This window comes from Schistocerca gregaria, chromosome 5, assembly GCF_023897955.1.
Source record: "Schistocerca gregaria isolate iqSchGreg1 chromosome 5, iqSchGreg1.2, whole genome shotgun sequence".
Classification (NCBI taxonomy): domain Eukaryota; kingdom Metazoa; phylum Arthropoda; class Insecta; order Orthoptera; family Acrididae; genus Schistocerca; species Schistocerca gregaria.
Window position 1 is genome coordinate 412,196,110 of NC_064924.1, and position 19,308 is coordinate 412,215,417.

Genomic DNA, 19,308 nt, shown 5'->3' on the forward strand with positions numbered 1-19,308 from the left:
GTGCTGTGAGAGAAAATAAGTCTTACAAAATAAGTGTTGTGGCTATCCTGTGATACTTTTGTAATCCTGAAAATATTCATAGTGAATTCTGTTCATTGAAGTCTCTGTTTTATTGAAGGAAAATCATGGGTAAACGTAAACTGACTAGAAATCCTCTGAAGGCTTTTAAGAAAAGGAGAAATGTTGGAAAGCCAAATGTGTATGTTATTACCGCAAACAATAATGATGGTAACCACGTGTGTGAACTAACCACCTCAAACGGTGGAGCATTGTTAAATGTACTTGCAGTTGGACCCGCTGTTTAACGTGGATCCCTTCTTGCCCATTGCACAATGTAGACGTCATCTGCAGCTGTAGTTGACAGTGGTATGGCGACTGCAAAGCTAGCGTCTCCTATCTTGCTCCTGAGATGCCTTCCTCTTCATCTATCTCTATTAGCCACGCAGTCTCCTTTTCCTTTATATTTTCCTTAATTATGTTTCATCATGTCTCTCTATTCTTCTCCTCCCTTCACCATGAGTCTCCCTCATACTCCCTGCTGCCAGCACTCCTATTTTAAATCTTTCTCTTCAATAATGTATTTTTCGAGGTGTACCTTTCTAATTGTTTATCTCACTTTTTGTAGTAGATGTAGTTTAACATGCCTACTGCAACATATGACTGTAAAATAAGTAGAATGCCTGGTTAGATGTAAGAGAGGGCCTGATGGCCCTAATCTTGCCAGGTTAAATAAATAAATAAATGTGTCTTTGCCGGTCGACCAGTGTGTTGCGTTCCGCAAGGTCCAGCTTTCTGCGAACAGTGACCTTTGACACCATGCTCTCGCACTTCCAGTCATTTCTACCAAGTAGTACATATTTTATGTTATTACATCTATGTCGTCCTTAAATTTTGCTGTTTTTCAATAGCAATATTTGTGTTTTATCGAAAAACAGTTTAAAGTATAAAACTAGGAATGAAGAAACTTTCTACAAAGTTTTCAATGTTTTACCATTGGTATATTACTGAGTCAAGTGCTTCTGTGTATACATATATACGTAGTAATCTGCGGAGTGTAACATATATTTGTCGAGAGATAAAGTCAAGTTTAAGACTGAATTAGAGCATCTTTCATTTGAGATCTTTTGATGTTACACTATGGCCGTTCTTCATGGGAACATTTAAAATTAACATTTTTACTGTAATATGAATCACATCAGTATTTCAATATCCTAATATTTAGCAGCTGCAAACCAATATATTACATATAAATAAACTGGAAATAGCGTATATAAGGTAGCGAGTGAGGTAGCTCAATGGTTGTCACACTGGACTCGCATTCTGGAGGACGACGGTACAAATCCGCGTCTGGCCACGCAAGTTTCCCTAAATCACTCCAGGCATATGCTGGGATGGTTACTTCGATAGGGAACGGCCGATTTCCTTATCTATTATTGAAAAATTCCGTCTCTAAGGACCTCGATGTAGACAAGATGCAAAACCTCAATCTCCCTCCCTTGTGTACTATAACAGTGTCTCGAATTTACAAGGGAAAGGAATTGCACACATAAATTTCGATATAAAGTATATAAAATACAAGACAGGGGCCGCGGAAAGTGAATACCAATGTTGGACGAAATAGATATTAAAATGCAATTAGGTGACAAAAGCCATGAGAGACCTCCTGATGTCGTTCACACCTCCTTTTGGCCCGGCGTAGTGCAGTAGCTCGACGTGGCATGAATTCAACAAGTGATTGGAAGACCCCTGCATAAATATTGAGGCACGCTACCTCTATAGCCGTCCATAATTGCGGAAGTGTTGCCGCTGCACGACCTTCAGCATGAGCCGACCTCTTGATTCTGTCCCATAACTGCTCTGTGGATCTGGGTCGGGCAAATCGTTCGTTCGAACTGTGCAGAATGTTCTTCAAACCAGTCACGAACAACAGTGGCCCGATGACACTGCACAGTGTCACACACATAAATTCCAACTTTTTTGCTGCAAATGGAGTCCAAGTAGACAAACATAACCATTTCCAGTCGATGATCGATTCATTTGGACCAGAGAACCCAAACTATTCCATGTAAACAAAGCCTACACCTTTATGGAGCCACAACCAGCTTGCATAGTGCCTTGAAGACAACTTGGATCCACAGCTTCGTGGGATCCGCACCATACTCGAACCTTACCGTCAGTTCTTACCATCTGACGTCGCGACTCAGTCGGCTAGGGTTCAAACGAAATGATACGTGCCTGGGAGAGGCCCTGCACGCGGTGTTGTACCGTTAGGAAAGGGACACGTGTCGGTCGTCTGCTGCTTAGCCCATTGGCGCTAAATTTCGCCACACTGTCCAGTGTCCAAACAGATACGTTCGTCGTATGTCCCACTTTCATTTATGCGGTTATTCACGCAGTGTCGGTTGTCTGTTAACACTGACAGCTCTCAGCTGACGTCGCTGCTCTCGGTCGTTAAGTGAAGGTCGTCGGGCACTGTGCTGTCCGTGGTGTGAAGACACTGTGGGTCTCGGATTCCGAAATGAAGTGTCTCATGCTTCCAGCTCCAACTGTCACTCCGCGTTCAAAGTCTGTTAATTCGTCTCGTGTGGCCGCCATATTCATGTCGGAAACTTTTGCACCTGAGTGCAAGTAACAGTTCCACCAATGCATTGTCCTCTATACCTCGTGAACGCGATACTACCACCATCTGTATTTGTGCATACTGCTGTCCAATGATTTCTTGTCACCTCAGTGCACATTAATAAACTGTTATTAAAGCGACATCTTGTTTGTAAGGTGGCTATAATTTTGCACCCTACAAGAACTCATCCACATACTTTGCCGTGATCTGCAAACACAATTAGGTGTCATGTGATAGGTAGTACATAGAATATATGAATATATAAAGGAGACTGACATTGTCACGTACTTCTTTTAAATAATTGTTAACGCTTATTGCATGAAAGGTGACCGAGTGTCGTTATTATAAAAATGTCATAATGAATGATTGCCTATACTAGTAGAGGTTGGAACGTCAGGGGAGATGAAATGGCAGGCAGAACTCAAGCTCTGGGTGGAAGGCCCACACATGTGTTGGTCCTGCTTAAACACAGGAAGTAGCTAGACAAACGTCGTGGCACCTGAGATCTGGAGCACAATAGGGTAATGGCCGGCCGCTATTGTAGTAGGGGCCGGACGGATAACCGGATAATACTTCCGAACGCTGAAAATCTTGGCTGCAGGTGAAAGGAACGAAGAAGTAGCACCTCGGAAACCACGCAGGCTGGGTTATTTCCAAGGATTTTTACTCTGAAGCGTACCATTGTACGAGTACAGGTTTTTCCTCGCAAACTTTCCACGCTGGACGACAAAAGACTAAAATATGAGTGGTCGGCGTTCGGAAGAATCTGTAGAGAGGGAGAATATTCCGTGGTTTCGGGAATATGATTCGTTTTCGGATTTACGATGGTGGGGAGTCAAGCCTTGCTGGGAATCCAGCGCTGGAGAGACGAGGTTTTCCGTTGTGGGCACCTGTGTGTGACGGTCGCTCGATATCAGCTTTGTTAATACAGACGGACTTGGTGTCCTTGCTCTCAGGAGAGTTTATAGTTAGAACAGTTAGGCACTATACTGTTGCGAACATATACGATTCTGGACTTCACCTCTGGGTTGGTAGTCGTCGTTGAGTACGCAGCGTTCAATAATTGAGAGCACTTCCTCTGCCTATACTTACGTTGAGACGTTATCTGAACTCCGTCCTCGTGGCTGGGAGTTCGCGTTTCTCGTCTGTAGAACACAGAGAGGAGAAGACAGTATTAGGGTTTATTAGTCAGAGGACCGCCTTCTGCCGTCCTAGTGTTTGAAAGAGTTTATTTGTCGCTGCAGTTCCTCCATCGTCGCAGACGAGTACGAGAACTGTAACTTCGACGCACCGGACGCAGTACATACGGTGATATCGCAAATTGCTTCGGCTTATTAGGGCTATAAAAGCTAAACAGCTGTGATCACGTTAGTTTATTTCCATTGAGGCTCCACACCACCGTAGATCATCTTTGAAATTAGTGTCTTCTAGTTTTTGGTACATAGATTATGTCAGTCATTTCGCGTTATTGGTATTAGATCGCGCTGTCATAATAAGGGGCAATTGATTAGTTATTTTACTTAGGAAATGTAAACTGTGTAATATAAAGATTTTTTAATCTAGAGTGAATATATTAGCAGGAACAACGTTTATCATTCAGTGGAATAGTTGCCTTCATCATTCATTCATATTTAGATTGTAATTTATAGAATTAAGAGATCCTAAGATCTGCTTCTGTCAGACAGGGCCAAATCTTCATTCTAGCGTTTATTTTTTTCCGTTGCGCACATTCATTTTACTTCAGCATGGAGTAGCATCTTGGATGTTTATTGCTCTTTTATACCTTATGTACGCGACACTACCGCCGTCTGTATATGTGCACATTGCTATCCTATGACTTGTTGTCACCTCAGCGTAATTAATAAGCTAATATTAAACTGGCGCCTTGTTTGTTTATTGAAAACGGCATTTGCATAACTATTTCGTATCTCTGATTCAGCAGATTACGATACACTTTTCTTCAGAACTGCAGTACTTAGAAGGATATTTGATACTACTATCGATGTTTGATAATAATTACTATAAATTAATTTGCGCAGCTCAAAAATATGTATTCGACGTCACTTCTGTACCTAATGCCTCAACAATTCTTTTGATGAATTTGACTCCATTATTCTTTTAGTTTTGCCACATTTTCGCAGACGCTGTCGCAAACATTTCCAGTGGCTTTTCAATGCACAAGTGTCTGATGGAAGGAGCAAAGTTGTTCGTTGAGGGGAAATTTGAAGCAACTTGCTCTCCCATGGGACTGGTGGAGGCAATCGAAGGCGCGTCGCCAGACAATGGTGCGATATCCGCATTAATCCGTCAAGGCGAGGCGTCATCCGGCGCCTCCCTGGGCAGGGAGGGCGCGAACCACGTAGCTGCTTGTTTGTTGTTCCAGGAGTTGCCGCTCGCCCTTCTTCCGCGCTCTGTTTTATCGGGCAACTCGAGTCCAGCCGGCAACACTCCTGTTATAATAATTGTTCTTCGACCCCGTACTTCATCAGCTGTGGGCATCGGACAGCTTTTCAATTTTATTACGCCGCAGCTCTGAATATCTGTTTCTTACGATCTCATAGCAGCACGAGCAAATACTGTTAAGTGGCTGCCCGTGTTGGTTCGTTACCACAGATGGAAGCAACGATTATCCATTCGACTTATATGTTTTGTTCCTGTGCCGCCGTTCTTTGAGTGTTCCATACTGTTATCTTTCTGTAGTTCCGTGTAAGCATGCCGACTGCACGACACATTTCCTTTCTGTTAAATCTGATAGTATCTTTTATACGCTAAATGTATTTGATATATTGCGATATGCAGAAAGCGGAGATGTCAAATGTGCGGAAGAAAAGAAGGTTCTAACTCGTTATCATGAACAAAATGATGTTTTATCAATTGGCACAATCATAATAAATTGAGCGCTCGATTATTAATATTGGAAGCTACTGGAAAATTTCATTACTTGATGTACCTCAGTCATAGCGTGTGGTATAGTCGACCTCTGTGTCTCCGATAAAATGCGAAAAAATTCAGGAAGAAGGAAAAAGTACCTCATTTCAATACAGCAACTTATCTCTATCAACATCATACGTCGTTATTAGGTCCACGGAACGTGTACTGTGGTACAAAATGTATGTACTGCGAAATAACTTTCGTATAATTATTTTTACAGCTTTTGCATCTCAAATGTGAAAAAATTCGTGATCATTACGTTAGAATAGACTAATTATAAAATGACTTGTGTGGAAAACACATTTGCTTTCAGCGCTTGCAGCATATCCGTCCGTCTTTTGCGGCAAAGTTCCAGCGTACGCAAGCAGCTGCCGCTGCCAGCCCCAGCAATCTGGCCACTGGAAGGACTATTATCCAGCCGAGGAACTCAAAAACGTGGTGAAATACTATAATGACACTGCTCCAGTTATTTGCAGTTTGATTGTCTAGGGAATGAATAGAGTAACTAGTAGGCCATCGAAGTCTGTCATCGAAGCAAATAAAGGTATCTCGAGCCACTACACTGCCCCTAACCACACATTGTGATTCACCCACAAAACGGAACAGAGAGGTCAGTGCAGGTCGCAATATCGACAATCTTCCGCAGTTTTCACAGTCTGTGAGTCGGTGTCTCTCCCGCTAGCAGCTGATTAACCTAATAACTGTTCAAAAGACGTTTTGCATCATTCTCATGTCAGGCATAATTTTTATGCACGTTCCTTTTTTATCGGAAACGTCTTTTTCAATACTCGTTTGACCACAGGAAATTGTTACGCACCACCGTCTATTTGTAAGGGAAGTAGATCCACATTTCTAGCGCAATTCAATAACGGCCGCTGTGTCAGCAGTGGTGAATAGGGCAATGCGACTTGCGTACACTGTTCAGTTACGGTGTCAGCACGAGTTTCAATCATCTAGCATTGTCTAAATGATTTTTTCTGTTATCTTATATCTTTGGGGATACACTGTTGGTCTTCAGATTTTGGAGCCTTTTTCAAGTGATTCATTAATATCTTTTTTCTTATGAGTTACATTTGCACGGCCGGCCGTGGTGGCCGAGCGGTTCTAGGCGCTACAATCTGGAACCACGCGACCGCTACGCTCGCAGGTTCGAATCCTGCCTCGGGCATGGATGTATATGATGTCCTTAGGTTAGTTAGGTTTAAGTAGTTCTAAGTTCTAAGGGACTGATGACCTTAGAAGTTAAGTCCCATAGTGCTCAGAGCCATTTGAACCTTTTTACATTTGCACGTCGCAGTATATATCAAGAACATCATATTCAATCCTAAGGGGATAGGCTTATTAATGCCACTTTTTTGATATGTTACAGTACGAAGTGAAAAATAGTAATTCGAACTACACTCATTAGGAATTCGTTAATTCGATTTTTTCCCTTTCTTATTGCGAAGTGAAACGCCGATTTACTATACCGGCGGACATCAGTTGCGCTAGTCTCATTAAATGTAAAATGTTGAACACATGCCCTCACATCCCATTTTTTCTCCGGTGACCGTTAATAAGTGACCACTGAAGGTCACAAGCACATAACACAGTCAAAACCTGTCAATTTCGCTTGCTGAAGACCACATGACGTGTTGTGTTAAATTTCATCTGTGTGATCGTTTAAAAGTGATTAAAAAACACTGTTAACGAAAGCGTTAGGAGCCGCCTGTACAACATAAGGCACAGTGAGCTACTTTTTGAGACAAGGATGTTGGCCACACCTTGATTGAATCGGCACAGCGGATTAACAACCGTAGTAGGCTGGTGCACCAGTCAGTTTCAATGTGATTTCTGAATGACTTCCAAAGCACTTTCAGGCAAATGCTGGCCTATTACGCCAGTTCCTCCACAGAGAATACGACACGAAAACATAAAATACGATGACACACAGATCAATGCTTACACGATTCGCACACAAGTGCCCTCCCTTAGCTTGCCTTGATGACTGTGATACCAACAAGGGCATCCGGCCAAAAAGTGAAATACTAAAACTAAATTTGCCAAATCCTGAAGAAGTTCACCCACTAACAGCTGAGATAAACGACACGGAAAAGACAGGAGAATGATTGTCTAAGCCCTAAGGTGAGTGTTGGGAGTAAATACACTGACGGAAGAAACAGCAACACCAAAAAATAAATTAATGTAGAACAATGAAATTTTGGGAATACATTTTTCTAGGTAACATACTGAAGTGATTAACATGGTAAGAAAATAGGGTAAAGTAAAGGCGAGATATGCCATTGTAAATGTGAAATGCTGGTAGACAATCGGTTAGCCGCCAGTGTTTTGAATGAAAGCATGTAAACGCTCATGGTTTGTGTTTTACAGGTGCCGGTTGTCAGTTTGTGAGACTGAGTTCCATGCCTGTTGCACTTGATAGGGCAATACAGGGACTGGTTTGTGGATGACGCTGGAGTTGCCGTCCAGTAACGTCCCTTACGTGCTCGACAGATCTGGTGATCGACGAGGCCAAGGCCTCATGCCAACACTCCGTAGAGCATTTTGGATTACAACAGCAGTATGTGGTTGGTTGGTTGGTTTATATGGGGGAGAGGACCAAACAGCGAGGCCCTCAGTCCCATTGGTTTAGGGAAGGATATCGGCCGTGCCCTTCCAAAGGAACTATCCCGGCATTTGCCTGAAGCGATTTAGGGAAATCACGGAAAACCTAAATCAGGATGACCGGAAGCGGGTTTGAACCGTTGTCCTCCCGAGTGCGAGAGCAGTGTGCTAACCACTGCGCCACCTCGCTCGGTAGCAGTACATGGGCGAGCGTTATCCTGTTGGAACACAACCCCTGGAATGCTGTTCATGAGTGGCACCAGAACAGGTCGAATCATCAGATTGACGTACACGTTTGCAGTCAGGGTGCGTGGGATAACCATTCCAGACGATAACTCCAGGTGTAGTTCCAGTGTGTTTATCACGCTGGCAGGTTGGTTACTGCCCTCAACTAACCTCTTTCTAATCGACATGCGGCCATCACTGGCACAGAGGTAGAACCAGCTTTCATCAGAAAACACAACAGATTTCCACTTTGCCCTCCAATGAGCTCTCGCTTGTCACCACTGAAGTCGTAAGTGACGGTGATGTGAGGCCAGCGGAATGTATGGTGCAGAGCGTCTGGCTCGGAGCTGTCCTTGAAGTCATCGATTTTTAACAGTTCGTTGTGTCACTGTAGTGTTAACTATAGCTCACACTGCTTCTGCAGATTAAATACGAAGTGCCAGAGCCCTACGTCGAACACTATTGTCTTCCCCCTCGGTAGCGCTATGACCGTCCGGAGGCCGGTATTCTGGCGACCGTACGTTTTCTTCACCACTGCTACCAGCACTTATGTACATTGGCTACATTTCTGTCAAGTATTTCTGCAATGTCGCAGAAGGAACATCCAGCTTCTCGTTGCCCTTTTACGAGACCTCGTTCAAACTCAGTGAGGTGTCGGAATGGCGTCTTTGTAGCCCTGACTAAAATCAATTTGGGCACGTTCAATCTCAAAGATAACTAACGCTTAAGACCGTTACAGCATTTATTTAAAGCAAACCTGATTTTCATAGTGATAGTGTTGCTATTAGCGCCACTCTTATGCAACTGGCGGGAAATTTAATAATCATCGTCCTTCAGAAGAAGAAACACGCATAACAACTTTCGTTTACCTACATCTACATCTGAATGAACACTCTGAAAATCGCACCTAAGTGCCTGGCAGAGGGATCATCGAACCACCTGCACAGTTTTATATTATTCCAATGTCGTATAGCGCGTGGAAAGAACGAACACCTAAATCTTTCCGTACAAGCCCTGATTTCCCTTATTTTATCGTGGTGGTCGTTTCTCCCTACGTGGGTGGGTGTCAACAAAATATTTTCTCATTCGAAGGAGAAAGTTGGTGATTGGAATTTCGTGAGAGGATTCCGTGGCAATTAAAGGCGCCTTTCTTTTAATGCTGTCCAGTCCAACTCCTGTATCATTTCTGTGAGACTCTCTCCCATATTACGTGATAGCATAAAACGTGCTGCCCTTCTTGAACTTTTTCGATGTACTCCGTCAGTCGTATCCAGTAACGATCCCACACCGCGCAGAAATATCCTAAAAGAGGACGGACAAGCGTAGTGTATGCAGTCTCCTTAGTCTGTTACGTTTTCTACGTGTCCTGCAAATAAAACGCAGTCTTTGGTTAGCTTTCCCCACATTTTCTATGTGTTCCTTCCAATTTAAGTTTTTCGTAAATGTAATTCCTAGGTATTTAGTTGAATTTATGGCCTTTATGTTTGACTGATTTCTCGTGTAACCGAACCTTAACGGATTCCTTTTAGCGCTCATGTGGATGACCACACACTTTTCGTTATTTATGGTCAACTGCCAATTTTCGCACCATTCAGATAACTTTTCCAAATCGATTTGCAATTTGTTTTGATCTTCTGATGACTTTATTAGTCAATAAACGACAGAGCCATCTGCAAAGGACCTATGACGGGTGCTCAGATTGTCTGCCAAATCGTTTATGTAGATAAGGAACAGCAAAGGGACTTTAACACCACTTTGGGGAACGCCAGAAATCATGTCAGTTAGAGCTGCGATTTTTTTGTCGTCAGTGAATAAATCATTAAGTAATTTTTGAGAACATTTCTCGTGCTTGCAGAAAAAACAGTTGTTTGGGTAAAAACTTGAAAACGGATTAAAAACAATAACATATTTATTTTAAGTTATTAAATGGCTCTGAGCACTATGGGACTTAACTTCTAAGGTCATCAGTCCCTTAGAACTACTTAAACCTAACTAACCTAAGTACATCACACACATACATGCTCGAGGTAGGATTTGAATCTGCGACCGAAGCGGTCTCGCAGTTCCAGACTGTAGCGCCTAGAACCGTTCGGCTACCCCGGCCGGCTATTTTAAGTGTTTGCAGGTTTCGATCAGAGTGTAACCATCCCCAGACCATTTAAGCTGTAACATGAACACATAATGGGCTTAGAGGGAAATCTGATATAGTAGTAACATATAAAATATATGATATATAACAAAAATTAAAAGAAGAAACGATGGTAGGCGGTGCCAGTGAACGGAGCAGGTGTTGCAACTCAGCGAACGTCAGCTGCTAACGAGAGCAACCTAGTTGCTGCTTAAATAAGCGATGTTCCGTCCCCGCATACCAAATTACGTGGTCGGAGCATCGTGTATCTAAGTAACTACTTCGTTGCTCTCGTTAGCAGTTGACGTTCGCGGAGCCACAACACCTGCTCCGTTCACCGCCACCATCTACCAATCGTGGGTAGTGTAAATGGTCGGAAGATGGTCACATTCTGCCGGAAACCGGTAACAACTGTAAATATATATTTTATTGCAGTCAGGAGCGTTTTTAATCCATTTTAAAAATAATTCGTTAGTTTTAGAAGATAAAATGAGACTGCTTGGTAAAATCCAAGCCGCTGCTTCTGCCCAAAGTGTTTGGAATTGCTAAGTAGATATTTTACAGGGTTAGAAAGAATTCTTTGTGCTATAACCAGACGAACAGGCTGAAAAAGGAAAACAGACACGTGGCCCAAAAATAGAAAGCATGGATAATAATGTCTACGTCTGCTACAAACTACAGCAGCCTGTTGGAGCTTTTGAAGAGGAGTCCAGTTGCACGTTGCAGCGGGAAGATTTGTCGATAACTTAGGCAAAACAGATTTCAGGGCTAGTACTGGCGGCTGCTCAGACTCCGTAATCGGCACAATGTCTTTAACAGCAGAAAGGGGTGGGTAATTTTTAATTGCAAACATTGCAATTTTATAAAGAATTTAAGCGCTTTCTATTTCTAACAACAGCTTCAAATAACGATTGCTACAGTCCCCTAGAACTTAGAACTGCTTAAACTTAACTAACCTAAGGACATCACACACATCCATGCCCGAGGCAGGATTCGAACTTGCGACCGCAGCGGTCCCGCGGTTCCAGACCGAAGCGCCTAGAAATGCTGGCCACTCCGGCCGGACTCACGCCCCGTCCTCACAGCTTTACTTCTGCCAGTATCTCGTCTCCTACCTTCCAAACTTTACAGAAACTTTCCTGCGTACCCTGCAGCTTGGGTAGCTCAGACAGTAGAGCACTTGCCCGCGAAAGGCAAAGGTCTCGAGTTCGAGTCTCGGTCCGGCACACAGTTTTAATCTGCCAGGAAGTTTCATATCAGAGCACACACCACTGCAGAGTGAAAATCTCATTCTGGATTTTCACTCATGTTCTGGAGAGTACTTTTATTACATCACTTTGCGTCCAAGTAGTGTTTCGCAAGCTGTTCGCAATGACACCTGAATCAATATCCTAGCTAAAGGTGTTTCCAAGCGACACCAATTTATAACTGTATAGGAAGCTAATTCGTATTGTGCGTGAACCTGCTGTGGCGCGATGGCTTCACAGGCGAAACAAATACGGCCCGACAAACACGTACGAGCATAATGTATCCGTTGTTCGCTCAACCATTGTTTACGCATTATTTGTCTCTTAGTTATTAGCAATTCAAATCTGACGGTATATTGTGACATAAGGAAGTACGACTGACAAGCGTCAAAAGGTTTGAAATTACGTTTGAAGTTTGTTGGAAGTTGCTAACTGCTCTCCTTCACAAATACTGGATGAGTAGATTCTGGATAATTTGCGCGCCATAAGTTACGCAGGGTCAGGACTTATGCACAATTTCTAAATGAAATACTTATCTGACTGTGTTAAACTTTTAAGATAATATTATACCTCTCAATGAGTAAATTAGGACATCATTTTAAATTTTAAAGATGGGTCACTAATTATATGAAATATTGAAAATGAAATTTATGTTGCCGCTAGAACTCGTTGGATAGGCAACGTGCAATTAGGGTCGTATGTTATGAACAGGGTTAGCCGTTTAGTAATATAGGTGACGTAGCTTTCATTGTTTCATGTAAATTGTCAATAATGAGTCAGTTTATAACGAACAATTGAAGCCGCCCGCTGTGGCCGAGCGGTTCTATGCGCTTCAGTCCGAAACCGCGCTGCTGCTACGGTCGCTAGTTCGAATCCTGCCTCGGGCATGGATGTGTGTGATGTCCTTAGGTTAGTTAGGTTCAAGTAGTTCTAAGTCTAGGGGACTCAGATGTTAAGTCCCATAGTGCTTAGAACCGTTTGAAAGTGGCTACAAAGGCGAAATTACATTGGTGATCCAAAGGGATATAAAATAATAGTCAAATGACTAAGTCATAATATTCGCTTTGTTGACATACATTGAAAGCTCAACTTGAGTTGTTAGATCTTGGGCACATTGTCACAAGAAGGGCTGCTGAGCTGCAGTCATGTACTGTGCGGCTGGTCCCGGCGGAGGTTCGAGTCCTCCCTCGGGCATGGGTGTGTATGTTTGTCCTTAGGATAATTTAGGTTGGGTAGTGTGTAAGCTTAGGGACTGATGACCTTAGCAGTTAAGGCCCATAAGATTTCACTCACATTTGAACACCTTTTGAAGGGCTGCTGGTACGGGTAGCTGCCCGCCACCTTGATGTACACGACAGGGACGTCACTCCAACATGGAGCTGGTATTGCGAGACTCGGCCCAACTCGAAGAAGACGACGAAGACGAACTGGCGGTCGGCCAGAGGTTGGCTTGGCGGTAGAAAGTTGCCGGACCAGAGCGCCTTGTTTTTTCGCCGGTCGATCCGCTGCCACGGGGGCGGTGGTCAGAGTAATCCCAGCGGGGCGGCGTATTTTCGGTTATCGGAGGGCGCCCTGGGAGGCGGTCCGCTTGACCAGCAGGATGGAAGCAAAATATTGACTCTGGTCGCAGGAAGTCTTCTCCAGGAAGCCGCAGCGCTGCCCTGCCCGCTCCTATATGGCGCGCGATATGAGCCCCGAGATCGCGTTCCGTTATTGATAGCAAGCCACCTAGCCGCCACCTAGCCCTGCACACAGCCAGGCGCCGCCAGAAGCAAAACACGGCGTCGCCTACCCAGCTCGACGCGCCATTCGCTACCTGCCCTGCGCTGTCCCTGTGGGCGATACACTAATTGGCTGACCATACAACCTGAAGTAAGTTGTTACGTAAAATTTGTCTAACTGGGTCTAAATCATTAATAAGAATTGTTTGTGGAGATCTGTCCGAAATTAAAACCATATTCTGGAGTATTACTGATTTGGAGACTCAAAAAACCACTCTAACAACAAATTTTTCAAATTAGACGGTTACAGTTTCTTCTTATTGGCAGTAAACCTTCAATTACGTGAATCAGGGCTTAAATTAGGACACGGAGAAGCGTGAGTCTTTGTCATACAATAACTTCCGAGTGCCTAAACTGACAATATCCCAGAATAACCCGACACAATTGAGTTCCATCAACAGAGTAGTGCTCTGTGGATGAAGGGAACATTACCTCCTTATGTTTCGGTAGAACGGGCGCTGGAAACGGGGGCGGGGGTTGTTGAAAGGGAGTGGCGTCAGGTAAGAGACAGGCAAATCGTACCCTTTTTCTGACAGCAACCGCGACGAATTTCGCTCTTCTGCCGACCTCTTTATCTCGGAGTAGTACATACATCCAAAGTCTTCATTTATTTTTCGGATACATTCAAATCTCTGTCTACCCTACAGTTTTTACCCTCCATAAATCTCTCTAGTACTACGGAAGGTGTTCCCTGACGTCTTAACACATGTCCTCTGATCTGAGCAATTTGAGTTATAGAATACAATGATGAAATTAAACTACAAGACTAATTAGGTTAAAACATATTATACGTCATTTTTGGTTCAGTAGAGACAAAATTGTTCTACACGTTCATTGTTAACATGTGAAGAAGCAATAAAAAGCAGATCAATAACCCAACCCAAAGATTCATTTCACTATCATCACCATATCTACTTCCTTAGCCTAAGATCTGAGACATTCCGTACAGTTTGCAACCATAGAAATGTGACCCCATCTCCATTTCACTCCTGTACGCAGCTGCTCACATACCAAGAAACAGATGACGAAAAAGCCTGCGTCACCTCTGATCTGAGAGTAAACTTCTAAAGTAGGTAGATCATACCCCCGTCAGGTTACAATAATGCTCTGGCATGGGGAGTAAGGCAGGAAACCTCTTCCAATGCATGACACATTTATTACCCCAGTCAATCGAAAGGCTGGCATTGAGACACGCACGAAAACGTGTGCCTTCTACAGAAACTCCTGTCACTCCTGTCACTTGGATGCGAACAAATATACTTTCATGGTGTGACCACAGAAAAACAGCTGGTTCCAGGCTCTCCCAATCTGAGAGCTACACCTGGCTTCAGATGTTATCTTTCCAAAAAGAATGTCTCCTAGTGTCTTGTACAATCGAATTGTACGGGACACAGACCGCCCTCGAGGCGACTGCTTTCCGAAGATGGCGCACAGCGAATTTTATGTCTTTTACCAGCTTGGGAGGACTGCTTTCAGTGCCAAACAAGATTATGACTTTCTGCAGTTTACTTACGTGTCCACGTAAAGTACGCGATCCCACTCCTGACATCAATTGTAAAAGAGAACGTGATTTGGGGATGGGGAAAGAAGATTCTGTCAGCAATGATAATGTATAAAATGGCAGGAAGGGGGAAGAAGGTTGTTAAATATGCCTCGTGGAGGCAGCGGTGCAAGAGGTCGAGCGGTCAGGATTTGATAGTGGGCATCCAGGGCTACCGTTAATGACAAAACAAGAAATTAGGTACAATAAAGAGGGTGTATTTCAATATACGGAGTAGAAAGGGCGCACTTAGGGTCGGAAGTTAGCAGGTTTAGGCCAGTCTACGAGGTAGAACAATTAATTGAAATGAGCAAAGGAAGGGGAAGCGGCTCATGTTAACTTACGTTGGTGGCCGGCCGTGGAAAGCAGAGTCAAGCAACTGTGTTCTGCACCGCAGAAGACTCCAGCGTCCACACACGTGATCGATATCCCCTGCACGCTATTGGCTAAAATCAATGGCGTGAATTCGCGAGCTGTTTCAGGAGAGGGCTCAGGGCGGCTCCTGTCAGCAGCTTTAACTGGACAGAACTGCATCGGTTTTGAAGGACTAGTGACTTGCGTCACGTAAACACGGCTTGAAATACTCTGGGAGAATACTTGTATAGACTCCACTGGGCCTTTGAAATAAATTTCTTAAACCAATTCCCTAAAATATTACTTGTCTGGCTGCCATCCTGTGCATCCAGATCCATTAAGACAGAGCTTCCAAGGCTGGAGAAAATAACAGACCCCACTCACGGTAGTAAAACAAAAGTAGAAGAATAAGTAATTATCTGTGCAATCACTGGCAGGAGTGAATACTGTCAGCAAGTATCGTGCAGTGTTAAAATGATCGACTATGCTGATTACTCTGATGCGCTTATTACAGTATACACCGCGGTGACAAAAGTCGTGGGATGACGACATGCTGCCGGCCGTGGTTGCCGAGCGGTTCTAGGCGCTTCAGTCTGGAACTGCGCGACCTCTACGGTCGCAGGTTCGAATCCTGCCTCGGTCATAAATGTGTGTGATACACGCAAATTGCGATACCACTAATGGTGTGTATCAGAATTGCTGTGAAAGTATCTTCGTTGGTCCATAAAGAAACAAGAAAAAAATGATAGAAACATACAGTTCACTGCTGCCAGGTAAACACACTGTTCATCTCACAATTTGTTCTTGCGAAAAGTTCTAGACACGAAACAAGGTGGAAATGAAAATGTTAATGTTCACAGATTTTGTAGTTCTTCTTGCAGAAGTACAACATGACTCACAAATCGAAATTAGTAGCGCCGGCTGGTGTGGCCGAGCGGTTCTAGGCGCTACAGTCTGCAACCGCGCGACCGCTACGGTAGCAGGTTCGAATCCTGCCTCGGGCATGGATGTGTGTGATGTCCTTAGGTTAGTTAGGTTTAAGTAGTTCTAAGTTCTAGGGGACTGATGTAGTCAGACTGACCCCGACTTTGTACAACCATTCCGAGAGTGACTTCAGTCCGCTGAGGGCACTCTGGTCATGCATCAGGAGCAGATGACGTGTGACCATTGGCTGCGGTGGATGACTGCCCGACCTCATGGGAAATATCTAGTGCAGTGGGGAGTATACCTACGGTGCATGTGCTTATGCTGTCTGTCTTTGTGGTATATGTACGAGTGTCCGGTGGTCGATATCTATATGCATGATGAAAAAGGGCAATCTTGTATGGCGCAGGATACGAATTGTACATTTACTACATCGACACGCTATGCGGTGATATGTTGCCAGGTTGGAGGTCGGTTTCATGATCTAATATTCAAGCTTCCTTTCTCAGTGGCAAAGCAGCATAATTGAGTAAGTGTCTTTCTGTATTTGACGATCTGTAGGACATTTTTGCTGGGTTTAACTGTCAGTGCAATATGGCGATCTGTACAAAATAGTTTTGCCTAAAAGTCGCGCCTGCAGAAAGAAAGAAAGCGGACGGTACTTCCACACTGGCAGCATCGGTAATTTGGTGGGTAGCTTTAGTAAGAGCCCATCAGAATGCTCCATTCATTCGCAAGACTTCCTTTGTGCTGGGAAGTAGGAGCCCAACATAGTGGCAAGAACTTTATTGTTTCTCAGACGTATGTTGAATGGAGGATGTCATGATTTCCAGGAAGGGTAATATCTGATGGACGAGGTGCCTCATTAGGACCACTAGGAAGAATGCAATCGTTGTTATTCTGTTCTATTTTCGTAAACAGTTCCTGTTAGGGCAATAATTTCCATACAGTCAAGCTGAGACATTACAAAAGCTCCTACAAAAGCGACTGTTAACTATTTCTTCAGCGCTTTACTATTTCTGAGAGGTAGACTTGTCTCTTATTTACATACCCATGGGACAGTGTAACACTCAAAGAATTCTAACTGTATATCCTAAAAAGCTGTAGTGGCCTAAGTGCAATAGTTAGTGCCCCCTGCATTTGTCTGTCTAGCGGTGGCTTGTGGCAGCGGCGGTGCAAGTGCGTTTTGAAGCCTCTGATACATTGAAGCTGATGATGGTTTGAAAGCCTTTTTTATGTGCAGTTGGTGTTTGTGCACTGTGTTAATTTTCGGCTGTTTAAGCGTTGTGAGAGTGTTTGCAGAGCCTTTTACATACATTATATTTTGACAGTTTACGTGTTTCCAGAATGAGATTTTCACTCTGCAACGGAATGTGCGCTGATATGAAACTTCCTGGCAGATTAAAACTGTGTGCCGGACCGAGACTCGAACTCGGGACCTTTGCCTTTTGCGGGCAAGCGCTCTACCAACTGAGCTACCCAAGCACGACTCACATCTCGTCCTCACAGCTTTACTTCTGCCAGTACCTCGTCTCCTTGTAGCCATGCTAAACCATGTCTCCGCAATATCCTTTCTTTCAGGAGTGTTAGTTCTGCAAGCTTCGCAGGAGAGCTTCTGTTAAGTTTGGAAGGTAGGAGACGAGGTACTGGCAGAAGTAAAGCTGTGAGGACGGGGCGTGAGTCTTGCTTGGGTAGCTCAGTTGGTAGAGCGCTTGCCCGCGAAAGGCAAATCTGCCAGGAAGTTTCAATTTACGTGTTGTTTACGTGTCTGTACATCAGTCTACTGCATTATTTCAGTGATTTACGAATATTTGCAGGTCTGTAGGCTATGTACTGCATTATTTCAACAGTTTACAATTAGCAAACGTGTCTTCAGAGCGCTTTACATGCATTATTTTGACATTCTTCGAGTTGTTTTCATGTCTGTAGACTGTACAATGCATTTTTTCGACAGGGAGCATGTCTGCAGAGCATTTTACAAATATTATTTCGGTGATCTACGAGTAGTTTGCATCTCTGTAGTGTGTTCAGTGCATTATTTCGGTAGTTTCCGTGTTGTTTGCATGTCTGTACATCAATGTACTGCATTATTTCTATAATTTGTAATAACTGAACTACATGAAGTAGACCCTTAAATAAATTGTTCCAAAACAAATGAAGTACACTCCTTCCTCTCTCCAGCAGCCCAGCACATTGTGAGTCTGTTTCCCGCCATCCCCCCCCCCCCCCGCCCCCTTCCAGACCACCTGCTTGGATTACGTCACAGAAGGCACGACAGCACCCTCTGGTGGCAGTACTGTGTACTAGGTTAGTTGAGCTCAAGACCTGGTGGTGAACACACTTGATGGACTGCCTCAAATTGTTTGAGTAAACACTGCATGCAAAATAAAGGCTTACGCCCATCATATCCAGCAACCCAGCACAGGCTGAGCTCTTTGCCTGCCAGTTCCTAGTAAGAGGTGGCGGTTAGATGACTTAGATTAGTGGAGATAGCCCAAGTGACCTATTTTCCCGCTATTTTCTTATGTTAGTACAGGTAGCCCAATCGACTTTTTTTCCCTGCCAAAATTAGAACTTCCCACCATTTTCTAGGGAAGGTGGAAGGAGAGGGGGAGGGGAGGGAGTTACATTATTGGAGGTAGCCCAATTGACCAATTCTCTCTCCAAAATTTGAACTTCCCACCATGACATCATTGTGACTTTTGCAACATCTATTTCCACCATCTTGGATCCGCCATCTTGATTAAATGTGGCAACAATGCAATGTGGGGAGGTGCTCCCTTTGCCCTACTACTCATGGATAGTACTTTAAAGACCGAACCCTCAAAAATGACCATGAACACCAGTAGAATAGTCAATGTATATGGTGGAAGTAACTAGCAGGCAGTGTATGTTAACACTGTGGAATTAAGCCCTTATGTAAGTTAACTAACCTCACATCCCCCTCGATTCAG

General features: G+C 43.9%; 1 non-coding gene across 1 annotated transcript; it reads right to left on the reverse strand.

Moving 5' to 3' along the window:
- Positions 1–17,765: 17,765 nt before the first annotated feature.
- On the reverse strand, positions 17,766–17,840 carry Trnal-caa (transfer RNA leucine (anticodon CAA)). Its single transcript has one exon. It is a non-coding gene; the product is annotated as a tRNA-Leu (tRNA).
- Between the last annotated feature and the right edge of the window lie 1,468 nt (positions 17,841–19,308).